Source organism: Elephas maximus, chromosome 4 (genome assembly GCF_024166365.1).
Source record: "Elephas maximus indicus isolate mEleMax1 chromosome 4, mEleMax1 primary haplotype, whole genome shotgun sequence".
Lineage (NCBI taxonomy): Eukaryota > Metazoa > Chordata > Mammalia > Proboscidea > Elephantidae > Elephas > Elephas maximus.
Genome location: NC_064822.1, coordinates 10128321 through 10148196, shown reverse-complemented (window position 1 = coordinate 10148196; position 19876 = coordinate 10128321).

The following is a 19876-nucleotide window of genomic DNA, read 5'->3' as shown; positions in this document are numbered from 1 at the left end:
AAGCCCTATAGGGAAGTTCTATTCTGTCCTGTAGGGTTGCTATGAGTGGGAATCGACTCAACAGCACTGGCTTTGGTTTTTTTTTTTTTTTTGGTTAGTATCAATCTAACAAAAATATGCAAAAAACAATATAAGAAATAATAATTAACAGGCATATAAGAAATTTGTTTATAGATAGGAAAACTCAAGATGGCAAAAATACCAGTTCTTCAAAAATTAATCTGTAAATTTAAGCAATTGCAATGAAAAGCCAAACAGGTTTTTTTATTAACAAGTTTATCCTTAAATTCAGGTAGATGACAAATTTAAAGAACTAGAATAAAGACTTGCTATACAAAATACTAAGGATTTTTATACAGCTATATTGTATGTTGTATAGCAGTGAGATTCACAGGTAGATTAACGAAACAAAATAGAAAGGGCAGGAAGAGGACCACACATATTTGAAAACCAGATATACGGCAGCAGGAACATTATAAAGCAGTAGGGGAAAGGATGGAAAGCTCAAATGCTGCTAGAACAGCTTATTATCCATAAGAAAAAATTAATTCCAGGTTGTTTCAAGATCTGTATGTGAAGAGCCAGGCTTTTACACATTTAGAAAATAATAATGGGCAAATAATTTAAGGTGCCATTTTGGGGAAGGGATTCTTAAACTAGACATCTAAAAGTAAAAAACATAAATGAAAATGTGCAATATTTTAAATAATTTAAAAGTGAAAACTTAATGTATGACAAAAAGTCATGAACAAGAGTGAACAAGTTAGTGCACAAGATAAATCACTGACTTGGAAAAGGTATTCACTATGTATACAACCTACAAAGGATTAGAATCATTACTTACAAAAAACTCCCATGATTCGATAAGAAAAAGACACACGGCACAGCAAAAAACACAGGTAAAGGACAGGAAAAGGCAAATCACTGAAAACTGATCCTTCGATTCATATGAAAGACAAATTTAAAGAACTAGAAGGACTTGCCCTATAAGATGCCAAGACTTATAACAAAGCTATAGTGTGTGTTATATAACCTTGAGATTGACACACTGACCAATGAAAGGTCATTTGTTAAAGTTGTACATACCATTCAACCTGATTCCACTTCTAGAAATATTTCCTACAGAAACTCTTACATATTTATACAATGAGTCATGTACAAGACTGCTCTTCCAGTATTGTCTTTATCAGCAAAAATAATTTGGAAAATTCCTAAATATCTAGTATCAGTAAAGAGTATAAACAAATGGTGGTATATTAATAGGCTATTCAGACACTGAAGTATTACATAAGCAGTTAAAAAATAATTAACCTAAATTGCCAAAATATACATATCTCAAAAACACAAAGTTCAGTGAAAGAAAAACAAGGTGTGAAATCATACACAGATTATGCTATTAATTACTTGTATATAAAGTTTTAACCTTGCAAAACTATTAGATGTTGTTTATGGCTACATGTAGTTTTAATGAGAATAAAAAAAGCTTGAATGTGAATGGCAGACATAAATTATACATCGTGATTATCTCTGGGAAGAGAGAGAGAATGAAATCAGGAAGGTGAATAGGAAGGTTTCAAAGGCATCTACCATGCTACATTACTTCAAAAAAGAGAAAATTATGGGAAAATATTCCAATTTAATAAAGCTGCGTGGTCAGGACAGAGATCTTTATTACGTTCTATAACTTTGCATATGTTTGAAATACTGTATTTCAGTATAAACACTTTAAAGTCATTCAATTGCTCTTCAGTGCTCTTAGGACAAAGATAAAAAGCCTTAGCTTGACCTACATCAGAGCCCTGGTGGCTAAGAGCTAAGGCTGCTAACCAAAAGGTCAGCAGTTTGAATCTACCAGCTGCTCCTTGGAAACCCAATGGGGCAGTTCTACTCTGTCCTATAGGGTCACTATGAATCAGAATCAATTTGATAGCAATGGGTTTGGTTTGGTTTTGGCCTACAACAGCCACTCTCCTCCAGCTCATTTCATTCCAGACAGTAAGTCCTCTTTCAGTTCCCTACTGCTTCTTACTTCTCCTGCCCCAGGTCTTCACAAAGTCTGTGCTATTCCCTCTTCTAAGAACACTTGCCACCCACCCTCACCCCCAGCTAACTCTTCTTCCACCATCAAGCCTCAGCTCAAGTCACATCCAGGTGGAACCTTTATCCTGCCCATCCGCCGTAGACCAAGTTAGGAGCCCTGTTACAAAATCTCGCAGCTCTGTGAGCTTCTCTTGTGCTGCCCATACAAACATTGAAGTTAGTTAATGTGGGTGGAATCCCTGTGAGTCTGGGCTGACTCGATGGCAGCTAACAACAAAACCATTTTTTTTTTTTAACTTCTGCTCTGTACATTCCAAGAGAGTAAATAATACGTCTTTTCTATTCACCACTTAATTTAGCACAGGGCTTGACACGTTGTTGTCATTGTTAGGTGTGGTAGTGTCAATTTTCAACTCATAGAGACCCCATGTGACAGAATAAAACTGCCCAGAGTAGATCGGCCCATAGGGTTTCCAAGACTATAATCTTTATGGAAGCAGGCTGCTGCATCTTTCTGTCCCGGAGCAGCTGGTGGGTTCAAACCATCAATCTCTTGGCTGGTAGCCAAGTTTTTAACCACTGCACCACCAGGGCTCCAATCTTTATGGAAGCAGATCCCGAAGTCTTTCTCGCATGGAGCCACTGGGTGGGTTCTAACAGCCATCCTTTGGGTCAGCAGGCAATGACTTAACCATTCTGCTACCTGGGCTCCTTAGGACTTGACATATAGTATATGCTTAATTAATAAGTAGGGAGGAAGGAATGCAAGAAAGGGGAGAGAAGAGAAGAGAGAGGGAGAAAGGGACACAGGGAAGGAGGGAGGGAGGAAGGAAGGAAGGAAGGGAAGTTTCTATTTCTGACCGTGAGTGCTTACTATTCCATTATTTGACAAACCGCGCATTTCATTTCCTTTAATTATCACAGAAAATACATGGGCGTGAATCATATGACCATGACCTTATTTTTTTTTAAAAAAAGGCTGTATGTGCTTTTGTTGCAACCCGCCCTACGACAGAGGCCCTCCTGGAGCACCTGATGGTGGGTATTCCTTCCAGCCATGGGAATGAAGGTTGCTAATTTACCAAGCATTCTGGCGATTTCGAGTTGCTGTTTGGGAATGGTAAATGTTGAAGTAAGAGGCCAAGAGAAGTGAAGGAGGAGAGATAAAGATTAAACAAGATTATACCCAAGATAATGTCAGTTTCTTAAAACCTATATTGAAAGAGCTTGGGGACTGGTTTCTATTGGCCTGTGTTCAATTTTCCAGCGTTCTGTTATCTACAATTACTGATCTGTAATTATATATTTCCAACAGGGGCCCAGTTGCAGGAAGCCATGATTAAGGGTTCCTGCTAAATTGGCCCCGTGTGTATTCGTCATTATTTTAACATTCACTGTAACAACATATTCAATAGTGTATCAGTATATTCAAAAGGGGCAAAAGGAATTATTCTCTGTTAATACCCAGCATTAGTTCAGAGAATAAAGCAATTTAAGTGGAGTCTAATAATAAGCCCAAATAGAGTTTTCAAAAATTGGAACTACTAAAACACACACACGCTTACACGCATCAACACTCTCATACCGGAACACTCATGCTCATGTTCCCACACACGCTCCATTTAGTCTGTTACTAATGCAATAAATATCTATTAGAAGATAAATCTAAAGACTGGCTGAGACCAGATATTAGAAGAAAACTATTATTGAAGGGCATGAAAGTTATTTGGAATTTTGAAAAAAGATGAGGGGGATTATGATGATGATGATGATGATATGTGCTAGGCACTATACTAAATACTTTACAGGCATTAATTATCTTACTTTATCCTTACCAAAACTTATGAAATAGGTAGTTTTATCACCACATTTTGCAGTTGAGAAAATTGAGGCATTCCTACCCAGGTTATGTAACTGTCAAACCTGTAAGCCTAACTGCTGTTAGGCTAACTACCCCTGCACTTTGCTAACTGCTCTGCTCTGTTCCCCCCAAAACTGTCACACATACACACACACACACAACACACACACGCACTGAAGTTCATTTTCACAATTACACAGTGGAAACTGGATGTGAAAAACTCTCAAATATTTGAAAATAAAAACAAACACAGTAAAAGCGAATCTGCATACTGAATCCCCAGATTCCAGAACCATTAATCCAGTTTCCCCCTCCATGTTTTAATTCTGAGCAGATGGCCACAAAAATTTCTTAGCCCAGTTGGTGCCTATCCATTATCCAGACAGTTCAAAGTCCAAGCAGATGTTTGGGCCTAAACACCCCAAGTCCATAACATTGAGAGAGCATCCTACATGAATTTTTTTGTACATTACAAAGCACTATGCCCTACAAAGTTGATTTGTTCATTTTTAAATATGTTCTGTTGGGTGTTTCACGGGAATAACACATTAAATGGCACATTGTTAGTTACAGTGACCACATGACTGGTAAAAATGAGTGGAGATACAGCAACCCACATCTGAGAAGGAGAGCTAATTTCGCATAGTTTCTGTGAGCATTTAGAGGCCATCAGATAGCAATAGCCCGTTTCTTAGCATTGAGTAAACAAACGTTCGAATGCCCTAATCGAGTTCTGCAGGCCCAAGATTCTCAAGCAACCTTCAGAGCCACAAAATACCCAGACCTGAAAGGCATCCTGAGTTCAGATGGCCTTTAAAACAAGGAAGGTGCCTTTCCTTACATATCAGAACAGAATTTTACAACTGAAAAGTGAATTTTCTTCTTGTCTTGAGTAGAACTGGGGCAAAAAAAAAAAAAAATGGCATTAAACTTGTGAAGAAAAAAAGGATTATTAAATGGAAGAAAATCCAAATACTTAGAAATTTTTCAAATATGTTTTTCCTCCTTCACACTCCCACCAGAAAGGAAAAAAAAAAAAAAAAACCTTAAAATTGGGAAGTGTGGCGAACTTTAAATCACATCTCAGATATAATGATAAAAATACTTCCAGTCAGAAGGTAGTGACTTTACTGTCCACCAAAGGATGACATTTCCCACATCACTGAAGCCTCTCAATGCTCGTCACTACAATGTTGTTGTTAGTTGCTGTCTAGTCGACTCAACTCGTGGTGACCCCATGTACAATAGGACCCATACCATCTTCATGATCACTGGTGTGTTTCAGCCCATTGTTGTGGCCGCTGTGTATTTGGAGTGTCTTCCAACCTATGAGGCTCACCTCCGAGAATGAATCAGACAATGTTCTGTTGTGATCCATAGGGTTTTCATCAGCTAATTTTGGAAGGTTTTCACTGGTTAAATTTTTGCAGACCTTTCTTCCAAGCCTGTCTTAGTCTAGAAGCTCCTCTGAAACTCGCCCAACATGGGTGATTTTTCTTGTATTTGAAACACCAGTGGCATAGCTTCCATCATCATAGTAACATGTGAGCCACCACAGTACAACAAACTGGCAGATGGGTGTATCACTGTAATAGAGAGCTCTGCAATAAAATCAGAAGAGTTAAACAGGCAGACTTAAGTTCTCCTGATCTTCCCCTTGTTGACTCTGTAATCTTAAACAAGTTAATTTGTCTGAGTCTCAGCTTCCTCATCCAAAAAAATTAAAAGCAATACTACCTATCTTATAATACCTGATAGCACCTAGAACAACACGTGACAGACACATAGTATTCTTCCAAAGACAAAGAGTAGCTCATGTTACCTGAGTGCAATCCAAAGTAGTGAAGTTTTTAGAGTACCACAAAGAACATCATCATAGAGTCAAAGAATTTTAGAGTCAGAAGGAAACTTGTAGATCACTCAAGTCCAACCCCTTCATTTTAAAGAAAAGGAAATGGAGAATTTTACTACCCATTAGAATCTTTTAATATTTAATGGGAGCACAGATTCAAAGATAAATATCTTCTTTTTCAGAAAAAAAAAAAAAAAGACAGTTCCAACACACAGTAAAGACCCCAATGGACAGGACAGAGCAAAAGCTCAATATACTTGTAGTGGAAAAATGACTTAATAGAAAGACTTTGCCAATACAAACCTTATAATCCCTAGTTTCTCAAGAGAACTCAAGGTCAGCCCATTGTTTTTAACTTTGGCATCTAGCCATTTGGCTCCCACTTAACTGGCACTAAAATAGGGGTTCTTCATCCAGTGGCTTGCTTCCAATCCTCCCCATCAGAGCCCCAGTGATTACAACTATGTAAAAGAGAAAAATGCCATTTATTCCCAGTACTAAAGTTTAGTCTTTCTAAATTGGTTCTACCCATGAGAAGTTAAGGAGTAGAACATTAAGAGCAACAGTTGTCATCCAATATCCTTCGTAGAGAAGACCTGCCATTAATTATAGAATACTAGAATCTAAGAGTTGGACCTTCCAGTCATCGAAGGAATTCCATCATGCATGACCTGATTATCCTGTCTCGGAATACATCCGGTTCAGGCATTCCCTGTTTAACAAAGCCTTTTGTTCTACTTTTAGATAGTTCTATTTCATAGAAATACTATTTCCCCTAAAATCTGCCTCCCCAAAATGTCCATCCGTAGTTCCTAGTTCTTCTCCTGGAGCTACAGCTTGCGCCCTGACAAACCATTTTAAGCAGCTACCAAACCTTAACTTTATGCCCTTGACCCATATCTTTGATCACCTTCCTGGAGACTAGAGGAGTCGCTAACCCATCAGTCTCAGCATAGGATATCCAGAAAGGAACACAATCTTTCACATAGGATCTGACTATTTTAGAGTGTTAAAGGACTTTGAAACAGGAGCCCTAGTGGCATAGTAGTTAAGCGCTCAGCTAGCTGCTAACTGAAATGTTGGTGGTTTAAACCTACCAGCAGCTCCACTTCCATAAAGATTATGACCTTGGGAACCCTATGGGGCAGTTCTACTCTGTCCTATACGGTCGCTATGAGTTGGAATCGACTTGATGGAAATTTTGTTTTGTTTTTTGTTTTCTTTCATTAAGGGAATTTTAACTTTTTTGACTTGGGCAATGTGCTTTTATTAATTCAGCCATTATCTTTTTCAGAAGCTATTTCACACTCCTGGTTAAAATGAAGCTTCATTGTTAGCAAAAAACCACCAACTCCATTTCATATGAACATCTTTTTAACAAACGTTCCCAATCCTTACTTGTTCAATTGATTGTTTAACATAAATGTTAAAACACATCATCAAATTCATTAAATTTCCAGTTAATTACCAGGACCAGGAGGAGCCTTGGTGGCGCAGTGATTAATCAGCTGAACTAAAAGGTTGGTGGTTGGAACCCAGCAGCCACTCCGTGGGAAAAAGTTGTGGCAGTCTGCTTCCACAAAGATTACCGCTTTGGAAACCCTATGGAGCAGTTCTGCTCTGTCCTATAGGGTCACTCTGAGTCAAAATTGGCTCTGTGGCAATGGGGTTTTTTGTTTGTTTGATGATATTAATAATAATTATGGCTAAGATGTACTGGGTGCTACTCTACTAAGCATTTTGTATGCACTCACCCATTAAATCCTCACAAAAGCACTGTGGGATAGGTGCTATTATTATCCCATTTTATAGATAAGAAAAAAAAAAACTTTTGGAGATTAAGTATAACTTACTCCATATCACACAAATTAGCCTTAGAACAGGAATTCCAATTCAGGTGCTATATTACCCTTACCTATTAATTACATCTTATTTTAGCTGTTTATGCTTCCATCTCCAAGCTAAATTGTGAGGACCCAAATATGTTTATATGCCCACCCCTTAGTATTTGAATTGTGAATGTTCAGATATTTGTTCTCATTGAATTCTAGGTTAAATCTTGATCATTTCATCATTCTTATTGGCTATTGAATATTGACTATATCATCGACTGCCAAAAGAATGAATAAATCTGTCTTGGAAGAAGCATAGCTAGAATGCTCCTTAGAAGCAAGCATGGAGAGACTGCATATGTCTCACATACTTTGGACATGTTATCAGGAGAGCTCAGTCCCTGGAGAAGGACATCAACCTTGGTAAAGCAGAGGGTCAGCAAAAAAGAGGAAGACCCTCAACAAGATAGATTGGCACAGTGGCTGCAACAACGGGCTCAAGCATAGCAACGATTGTGAGGATGGAGCAGGACTGGGCAGTGTTTCGTTCTCTTGTACACAGGGTCGCTATGAATTGGAACCAACTCAATGGCACCTAACACAACAGCAATTGGCTATTGCACCTGGATTTGTACAGATGTCTTCTTTGTCTTCACACAAGCCATTGATAAATATATTGAAACATACGGGACTCTGTGGCATTCCCTGATACCCACTACTCTTTGGGTTAATGCTGGTGACTTTCTGTGTGTGGTTGTTGACAGCTGTGAATGTCTTTAACTAGATTAGTCCATTTGACATTTCTCCCTACACATTGTAAGTGCTTCCTGAGTGTCAGCTATCATTATTATCATTATTTCTACCTGAATGTCTAAATTCTATCAGAAGAGAATTTGATTGAGAAAATCAGATTTTTAAAATCATAATTACATCAAGTTTATAGCAATCCAATACTCTAACAGTTTAATCATCTCATCAAAAAAAAAAAAAGGAATGGAGTTTGCTTCCTATTTTTTAGGGAGCCAATGCAATCTCACAAGGATGCCCCCTTTCTATTTTGAGTGCTTTCTGCTGCATTTAATAATACAATGTAGCACCCTGCTGCAGACTGGGATTAATTTCACCAGGCTTGCCCTTCCATCACTCTGATGCCTTATGCTCCAATGTTGTTGTTGGGTGCTACCAAGTCGATTTCAACTTGTAGTGACTCCGAATGACAAAGTAGAACCGCACAATAGGTTTTCTTGGCTATAATCTTACCTAAGCAGATCCCCAGATCTTTCTTCCAAGGAGCCACTGGGTGGGTTTGAACCACCAACCTTTCAGTTAGCAGCCAGGCACTTAACCATTGTGCCACCAGGGCTCCTTATATTCCAGTAAAACCAAACCCATGGCCGTCGAGTCAATTCTGACTATAGCAACCCTGTAGGACGGGGTAGAACTGCCCCATGGTGTTTCCAAGAAGCAGCTGGTGGATTAGAACTGCTGAGCTTTTGGTTAGCAGCCGAGCTCTTACCTACTGCACCACCAGGGCTGCACGAAGTGTGAAGGCACAGTGAATTCCCTGCTGTAAGAAGTCAACTCTAGAAGGCTCGGTAAATGGAAGAGCTGAACTCAGATCACGTCTTCTGTGTCTACGTACACAGCCCCTTGCAAGCACCACAACACAGCATAAATAAGCCAACAAACAATTCGTCCTGCTCTCATCCTATGAGGTTCTTTTAGAGACCTATAGAGTGTGTAAAGCCATCCTCTGGAAGTGGGGACGTGAGCCCATTTTAAGTGTTGGGTGCGTTCCTCCGATCATCTCCTCGTCGCTCTTGTGTTTCCATCCCCTCCTGGTGACATTTGTTCTATGCTTCAAAATCAGCATCCTTGATTAAAAAGATGAAAACAATAAAATACACACCTACATGTACAATGTTTTATATTCCCTTCAATATTCTTATACCTACAACTTTTGACCTAGAAAAATCTATCCAAAGGAAGGCTTTAACTGCAGCATTCCACCTGGAAAAGATTGCAGAAAGCCTTCCAAAAGCTATAAAAGTAGAATTTGTAATATTTGGTTTGTGGTGAGGGGTGTGTGTTTACTAGCTTTAAGGTAAAGTCTTGCACAGCTTTTCTGTGAATTTTCTCAGGGGGCACAGTTTCAAAGCCCTCCTTTCCTCTGTGCCCCAAACCTGTTTACAGCAGCCTCTCTCCTCCACAGTACTTGCCACAGGTAGTTAAGTATGAATAATGACAACCGCAAAAAGAAAGAAAGCTAAATTCCCATCACTAAAGAAAAACTCAAGTTGGCCCTCTGGGGGAAATGCTCACAAGGATTAATTATATTGTAGGAGTTGATATCTTCCTTCATTTCCCTTTCCAGCAGTTTTGCAAATACGTTTTTTCCACATTTTTAAAGAAATGTAAGAACTCCCAAGTTCCACAGCCAGAAAATCCTGAGAGTCTCCGATAGCTGAATAATGGATGAAGCTCCACTGTTTACTTAACAGGGGGAGAGAAAAAGAGCGATAGAGAAGTCCAGATAGAGGGCAGGGATCTGACATCCCCTTCTGCCGAACAATGGTGAGAAGAATATACTGGCTGCTTTTCCGTTTTGTCTGTGTACAAAAAGCACATGGAAACAAGAGTTCACTCTGAGGTTTATTATCATTTCAGACCCATACCTAAGAGTTTATCCGGTCGTCCTCCTCTGTGTCAATGAGATTTCTTCCTTAAGGGAGGGGATAAGACCTGGAACACTGATTACTGAGCGTTTCCATCTCAACAGTCTCTGATCCCTCACTGCCTTGACACTTGAGAGCAACTTCCCTGAGATATTGCATAACGTTCCCAGCTATGAAATGCCTCTGGTCTTGCCACATATATATTTATTAGAAAACTGATTAAAATATTAAGTTATAATTAGCAAAATTTTAGGTTTTCATTTCAGTGTAGCTCAGCACTTGATTGCTGATGAGTCTGGATTCTCGTACTCCTTTGTAAGACCAGCCATGAGAAGTAAGTAGGCTGTCAGAGTGTTTGTCTTCCGGGAGAATGTCCCCATAAAATCTCCCACAATGCCTGTCAGTACAACCTAAAATCCCACCATTAGAGATTCACCCTTTTGGTTCTGGAGGCATTTTAGTCCCTGGGGGCCCTATTATAATGCAAAAACTCAGAGAAGAATAACATATTGAAAGCTATTATTAACTGACAGCAAGAAGGCCCTTGGGATTTGGACACAGGATAGAGCCTGAGGAATGACTACAGGAAATCAGGACACAAGGGGAAGGAAGGTGAGGTGGTAGCAAAAATAAACTTCACAGTTTTTCAGGAGCAAGCCAGTCCTCCTCTGGCATTCCCTACACAAAGGGAATTCTACTCAAGGTAGGATGACGGGCACAATACAAGCAATTTATTTTCAGTTGTGCTAAAGAAGAAAATCTGCAGGGAGACCTGATAGTATTTATATGCAGAACTCTGACTTGAGCTGAATATGTTCCATCAGGGTGTTGCCCCTGGACTTTCTTCTCCAATGCCTTGAAGTAGTCACCTGGGCTTGTCAATAAGGGTTGTATCTAAATCATATGGTTATATGGTTAGTGTTCAAGTTCTTCCACTCTCTAGCCCTCTTGGGAAAACACTAGAATCAATGCTAACATGGTGGGATTGGAGAGATATATAGAATATTTCTTTTCCCTTGGAGACAAAATTATAGGAGCTTTTTTTTTTCTTTCTTTTTTTACTTGCTTTTAAAACTGTATATTTCACATACACTCAGGAGGGTTTCTTTAGAAAGCATGGAACTGGTCAAGGAAATGCCTCCAGAAGAAAAGAACTTGAAACTACTGAAGGTGACTTCCTCGATTTCAAGAAAATTTGCCTCCATCTAACAATTGCTGATTTGAGTCAGTAGGAAACAGCCCTGTAGCTAATTTCTACACTCCCACAGGGATGCTCCCTACCTCTAAAGGATAATTTGGATGATAAAGGTTAAAAAAATGCTGGAGATGATTGAAACTGTGTTATCATGCAGTGGTTGTTGTGTGCGTGATTTGTTTGTAAAGAGTAGATGTACAGTAGAAAAAACTGCAGTGGGAGATTGAATTTCCCCCAGGAAGATAATTTAAAGCAATTACAGGGTGTTAGGCCTTCTAGGGGCTTCTCAGCACAGGGACCCTGGGTACAAAGGGTCCACTCCCAGCTCTTCTTTCTTGGTGGTATGAGGTCCCTCTCCTCTCTTCTCGCTTCTCTCTTTTATATCTCAAAAGAGATTGACCCAAGATACAGCCTAATCCTGTAAATTGAGTTCTGCCTCATTAACATAACAGCCTCTAATTCTGCCTCATTAACTTCACAGAGGTTAGGATTTACAACACATAGTATAATCACATCAGATCACAAAATGGAGGACAACCACACAGTATTGGGAACCATGGCCTAGCCAAGTTGACATATATTTTGGGGGGACACAATCCAATCCATGGCATGCCTGTATTAGGAAAGGAAAGGAGTCCCTGGGTGATGTAAATGGTTAACGCACTCAGCTGCTGAACTAAAGATTGGAGGTTCCAGTCCACCCAGAGCCATCTTTGAAGACAGGCCATTAAAAACCCTATAGAGCACAGTTTTACTCTAACACACATGGGGTTGCCATGAGTTGGAATCAACTCCACACCAACTGGAGGCCTTATAGGTTTAGGCAATAAGTTTGTCTATTTTTCTCATAAAACTGGAATAAAAAAGAAGGTTTGGGTTTTTGTGTGTGTGTGATTTGTTACTGCTATTTTTGCTTTGTTTTACTAACAAGTAGACAGAAGTATTTGACTCAAACCCAGACCCACTTCATAGTGCAGTCAAGGTGTCGTACATTCAGGGTCACCAGGCTGGAGCCAGGAAACCAGGGTAACCAAAGGACTTTTGACCGGAGTATGATAGCCTGGAACATAACTCCCATGGAAAATAAATTGATTAACCATCAAGAAAATTGTAGATTTGAGAAGAAAGATTATTTCTTTAAGTGTGGCTTTAAATGGTATCTTTACAAGTGAATTAGTTAACTGTGGTTACACTATTATTTTAACAAAGAGTTGTACGTTAGTACACAGAGTGTACAAGGTATGTTTCTCTGTCAACCATCTCAGTTAACCGACCCCGACATAAGACTCTCCACTGGCCCCCATGACACTGTTAACAGGCATTTCTCAAACATGGTATGTTCCATTTCTGACACCCCAAAAGAAAGATATGTAGAAGTCAGAAGCATCTTCAAAAAACCCAGGAGAATCCTAGTCAGTATAAAGGCTTGGAAGCTTGCACAGTACGAGAGAAACCACAAAATAAATGGCCTTTTGACCACGGGTCAAGAGCCTTCACCACATATCTATAAAACAGGATGGTGCTGGGACTAAAAAGGGACCACACTCTACTCTTTCCAGTATAAGAAAGAAGGAGCAAGGACCCCCAAAAATCTCCTGAATTGGACTTCAGTAGCCATTTTTGAGTGAGGGTACTGGTGGTTCAGTGGTAGAATTCTCACCTTCCTTGTAGACCTGGGTTTGATTCCTGGCCAATGAACTTCATGCACAGCCTCCACCTGTCTGTCAGTGGAGGCTTGCATGTTGCTATGATATTGAACAGATTTCAGCAGAGCTTCTAGACTAAGATGGACTAGGAGGAAAGACCTGGCAATCTACTTCTGAAATCAGCCAATGAAAACCCTATGGCTCACAACGAACCCATCTGCAACCCATCATGGGGATGGTGCAGGACCAGGTAACATTTCTTTCCGTCGTGCTTGGGCTCACCATGAGTCAGGACTAACTCAAGGGCAGCTCACAACAACAGCCACTTCTGAAAAGAAGTAATAATGAATCCAGTTTCAGGACTGGTTGTATATATGGAGCACTCACTCTCTGGCGAGAATATCTTTTACTCTGTATAGCAAGATAAGTACTACAGTAATGCTGAGGAACCTGGGGCTCAGGAGCTTATCTGATTTTTCAAAATCACGCATCTATGCCAGAGCTGATATCTAAACCCAGTTCAGCCTGAAAAGAGCCATGATCTTAACCACTAAAAAACCACTAGGCCGTATTATTTCCTAAATCCTAAAGCTTATTCTGTCCTCTGCCTTGGTCAACACTACTATTCATTGCTCCAGAGGCTTCTGGAACTCCTCTTTGAAAATTATACCCGCTGTCCTCAGCACATATTTTCTAACCTATTTGCGCTGGGTTCAATAGGTCCCCCAAAGAGATGTCCCTGGCACCTCAGGAATGAAACAATCTCAAGCAACCGAAATAAAAAGTCAGCAAACTTGAGCAAAAAGTATCCCAATGGAGAGCCATGTGCAGGGAAACAGCTTGAGGTTACATAGGAGAAGGTAATCTTTGCTTGGGGGCCAAAACATACTTCCCTAGCACGGCTGCAGGATACACATAAATAATCCTGCCTGGAGAAAGGTCACCTCTGAGGTTAGCACCAGGGTTTGCAGCATCAGCTGGCAAACCAATTGCTCTGAAAATCTTCAACAAGTCTAGCTAAGTACCACAGGGAAAATGGTGTTGAAAGCAGATAAGACTTAACTCCTCTGCAGGACGAGCCAACCTTGAACCTTATTGTTACTTGGTGGATTTTATGAGGCATCACACTGCATCCCCTACAGCAAGGGAAACCACGGAGTAGACAAGCGTGCTCCTTGAGGGACAGGAAACACAGGCTATGGGGCACTCAGTGAGGTCAAAAGACCACAGTGCAGCAGACAGGAATCAATAGCACTGAGCAGAGTCCAGAGGGATCAATGACCCTTAGACTTTGTGACAGTTCAGCAAACTTTACTAACAGGGCACGTGGGGTTAGCCCAGGGCTGTGCAGGCAGTTACAGACACCAAGTTTTACAGAATCAGAAGTATTAATACTGACCTATGCAGGAAAATGGAGCTGCAGAAGACATAGTTCATAAACTGGAATGCCTGGCACAAAGAGACCATTGGGTCACTTAGCGATGCTTTGAAAGAACCCAGGAAAGCGTTCTCTCAAACCTCAGGGCCTGAAATTACCAACGTCTAGTCTCCGAATTAAATTGCTTTCCTTCTTTCTGTTATACTACTAGTAACTGCTTTCCTACGAGAAATTTCAAACATAAACAAAAGCAGTATAACAAACCCCCATGTACCCATCACCCAACTGCAACATTTATTAACTCATGGCCAAACTCCTTCATCTCTGGTCCTGTCTACCCCTCCTCTCCTCCCACTCTACATCCACTCTACTAGATTGTTATTTGGCAAATTCTAGACATCATAATAAGGTTTCATCTCTGAAGATTTCTGCTTGAATTTCTAAAAGGACTCCTTTTTTAAACATGCCACACTATTATCACACCAAAAATCAATTAACCTTGGATTCCTCCATGTTGTCAGAGATCCAGCTGGCATTCAAATTTCCTCAATTGTCTCAAATACTTTTTTCTACACTTTGTTTTTTCTGAGTCTGGATTTCAGTCAAGGACCAACCATTACAAATGGCTGTTTCTTAATATGTGTTTCCCTTTCCCCTCTTTATTTTTCTTTGCAAAGTATTATTGAAAAAGCTGGGTCTTCCTTCGTATAAAGTTTCTCAAATTTTGGATTTTGCTGGTTACGTGGTATCATTTAATGTATTCCTCTCGTCTCCCGTATTTCTTATAAATTGGTAATTAGACCTGGAGATTTGATCAAATTCAGGTTCTATTTTTTGGCCAAATCACTTTATAGGTAATGTGTATTTCCATCAAGAGACACATAATATCTGGCTCACGTACCTTTTTAGATGTTAACAGCCATTGATAATTATTGCCTAGATTCCTGGCAGTGTAGTGGTTAAGAGCTATGGCTGCTAACCAAAAGGTTGGCAGTTCGAATCTACTAGGCACTCCTTGAAAGCTCTATGGGGCAGTTCTACCCTGTCCTATAGGGTTGCTATGAGCCAGAATCAACTTGACAGCAACAGGTTTGGTTTGGTTTTCTGGTATTGCTTCATTTGAGGTTGCAAAATCATATTGTTGTTGTTACGTGCTGTCCAGTTGGTTCTGACTCATAGCGACCCCATGTACAACAGAACGAACCACTGCCTGGTTCTGCACCATCCTCACAATCATCGCTATCCTTGAGCCCATTTTTGCAGCCACTGTGTCAATCCAACTCATTGAGGGTCTTCCTTTTCTTTACTGACCCTCTACTTTACCAGCATAATGTTCTTCTCCAGGGACTGAGCCTTCCTGATAATATGTCCAAAGTATGTGAGACTTACTCTCGCCATCTTTGCTTCTAAGGAGCATTCTGGTTGTACTTCTTCCAAGACAGATTTGTACATTCTTTTGGTAGTCCATGGTATATTCAATATTTTCGCCAACACAATAATTCAAGTATCAATTGTTTGGTCTTCCTTATTCATTGTTCAGCTTTCTCATGCTTATGGGGCAATTGAAAACACCGTGGCTTGGGCCAGGCACATTTTAGTCTTCAAGATGACTTCCAGGCTTTCCGACACTTTAAAGAGGTCCTTTGCAGCGGATTTGCCCAACGCAACGCATCTTTTGATTTCTTGACTGCTGCTTCCATGGGTGTTGATTGTGGATCCAAGTGAAATGAAATCCTTGACAACTTCAATCTTTTTCCATTGATCATGATGCTGTTTACTGGTTCAGTTGTGAGGATTTTTGTTTTCTTTATGTTGAAGTGTAATCCATACTGAAGGCTGTGGTCTTGGATCTTCATTGGTAAGCGCTTCAAGTCCTCTTCACTTTCAGCAAGCAAGGTTGTATCATCTGCATAATTCAAGTTGTTAATGAGTCTTCCCCCAATCCTGACACCCCATTCTTCATACAGTACAACTGCTCAGATTATTTGCTCAGCATACAGATTGAATAGGTATGGTGAATGAATGCAACCCTGATGCATACCTTTCCTGACTTTAAACCATGCAGCACCCCCTTGTTCTGTTCAAATGGCTGCCTCTTGATCTATGTACAGGTTTCTCATGAGCACACTTTAGTGTTCTGGAATCCCCATTCTTCACAATATTATTTATCATTTGCTATGATTCACACAGTTGAATGCCTTTGCATAGTCAATAAGACACAAGTAAACATCTTTCTTGTATCCTCTGTTTTCAGCCGGGATCCCATCTGACATCAGCTGTGATATACCTGGTTCAATGTCCTCTTCTGAATCTGGCTTGAATTTCTGGCAGTTCCCTGTCAATATACTGCTGCAGCCACTTTTGAATGATCTTCAGCAAAATTTTACTTGCACATGATAATAATAATATTGCTCAATAATTTCTGAATTCCATTGGATAACCTTTCTGGGGAATAGACATAAATATGGATCTCTTCCAGTCGGTTGGCCAGGTAGCTGTCTTCCAAATTTCTTGGCATAGCCAAGTGAGCACTTCTAGTGCTGCATCCGTTTGTTGAAACATCTCAATCGGTATTCCTTCAATTCCTGGAGCCTTGTTTTTCACCAACGCCTTCAGTGCAGCTTGGACTTCTCCCTTGAGTACCATTGGTTCCTGATCATATGTTATAATAATAATATATAACAATAAAATAACATAATTCTGTTTTTTCTATTATTTCGTATTATAATTCTATTGTTTCTCTTTCATCTATTGGATGGAATACTCAGAGGCACAGGATAAGGTACCTCTGGTTAATCAAATATCCTTGATTCTTTCCCGTTATTGACCACTTTTCATGATACTTGTTTTATCAGAACCCCTAAAAGGTACTTTTATTGGCATTATTGTGGTCTCGTAATTTATACATATTTGATATACTTCAATCTACTACCAGACCCATTGCAATTGAGTCGATTCTGATTCCTGGTGACCCTACAGGACAGAGTAGAACTGCCCCACAGAGTTTCCAAGGAGTGCCTGGTGGATTCCAACTGCCGACCTTTTGGTTAGCAGCTGTAGCGCTTAACCACTATGCCACCAGGGTTTCCCAAGCCACTGCAGTTAATATTTTTATCAATACTCACTTTGTTCTGTCTTATACCAATGGAAGCCTCTTCAAATTGCTTTGAAGGTCCTTTTGATATAATATTTGATATAACTTTTAAAGCTGACATATTTTTATATTTCCTGACCCAGACCTAGAATCAGCCATTTGTCTAAGAATTGCTTGTTCTCTTATGTGAGAAATTTTACTAGAGACCACAATCTGACCACTAGAGGTACTCATTGATAATGAGCTGATCACTAGTCCTAGGTATAGAACAGAACCAGGGCAGACATTTTTTCCAAAGAGAAAATGCTTCATGAGCTCCTACCAAAATTGACAACTAAAATTTAGAATTATAAGGTTTTTACTTAACCCTTGTGACTTTATATCGTGTAACTTTTATACTGAGATTAACTCCTGATGACATTAACAAAATTATACAATTGCTTTATCCTATACATGTCTTTAATAACTTTAGACTAAAAAAAAAAAAACATTGCCACTGAGTCGATCCCAACTCATAGCAACTCTATAGGACATAGTAGAACTGCCCCATAGGGTTTCCAAGGAATGGCTGGTGGACTCAAACTGCTGACCTTCTGATTAGTATCCTGAGCTCTTAACCACTGCACCACCAGGGCACCAACTTTAGACTAGTAACACCAGTATTATTACTAATAATATGACTACTAAAACTGTGTAAGATTTTTTAACAGTTATTTTTGCTCTTTGAGTATATTTCTCTAGAGATAAAAAGACAAATAACTGTTTTTAAAGTCACTTGAAACTATACCCCTCTGGGTGGTTATGCCACCAATTTGACACATGGTTAATTTCATTTGTTCATTTTGTTTTCCTTTTTTCTTTTCAGGAACTGCATGTTAAATTTCATTTTGTTTTATAATTTTATAAAATACATGGTATTGTGGATCAGATTGTGTTCCTCAAAAAGACCTGCTGAAGTCCTAACCCCTGGCGCCTGTGAACATGACCTTGTTTAGAAATCAGGTCTTTGAAGATGTTATCAGCTACATTAACAGGAGGTCACACTGGAGTAGGGTGGACCCTAGTCCAACCTGAATGGTGTCCTCTTAAAAGAAAAGAGATGGAGGAAGGACAGACCTGGGAAGATACATCTACGAGAGATACCTGGGGCTATCAGCTGGGAGAGACAAGAAAGGATCTTCCCTCAGAGACTTCAGAGGGATATGGCCTGGCCAACGTGTTGATTTGGGCTTCCAGCCTCCACAAATGTGAGTCAATAAATTCCTGTTCTTATAAATCACATCATTTGCCTATTTTACTATGGCAGCTCTAGGAAACTAATACACAGCATTTCAAAATTGCCACTACAAAATAAGCTATATTCAGAGACATCTAGCTTCTCTCTATCCTCTCCATCTTGTTCCTTCCCTGCTGAGTGAATCTTTTTCACAGGTTTTGTTTTATTTTATACACACTCACACACACACATAGAAATATACATTGTATTCTTATCATTCCTTTCTAGATGATAAAATAGTATACCATACAGTTTTTTTTTAACCTTTCTTTTTTCATGTAAAATACTCTAGAGACTATAAAAGTATATAAAAATATTCTTTACTTCATTTTATGGCTATATAATGGTCCATTGTGTGGATGTATCATGGTTTTTCAACCAGTCCCACCCATATTGGTTGACATTGGGGTTGTTTCTAATATTTTGATATTACAAACAATGTTCCATTGACTATCCTTATGGACTTATTTCTTTCTTTTCTTCTTTCCTTCCTTCTTTCTTTCTTTCCTCCTCTCTCCTCTTCTTTTTTGCTATACTACTTTTGGGTTTTAAATACTTCAGAGAGATACAGTTGCTACTGATTCTCAATTCTGGATGAATTGGCTTGTGAGATCACCTGGGTCAGGATACGCATTCAATTACTTGTTGAGAAAAGTCAGTGAACCACTTTTTTCTCTGCCAAGGAGGATTTAGGCAAGAGGAGAGCACTTGGCTACAGAAAGTGAGGCTCGCCGTTACATTTGGGAAGCAGCTCAGAAAGGAGAGGTGAGGGGTATATAACTAGACTACTTCATAATTTTGCCTTGCCAGGTGCTTGATTTGGACCAAAATGCTTACATGAAATGTTTACATATTTTTCCAACTCACTTAAGGTTACTTTCTTTAACTCACTTAAGGTCACTTTCTTTAAAAGCAGAAATCCTTTTGTTTTCTTTCCTCTTTGCTAATCATTTAGTGTAGCATAAGTTGCCTTATTATGATCATATAGATATTGCTCTCTATTAACCCATACTAGTAAGTATTGTAG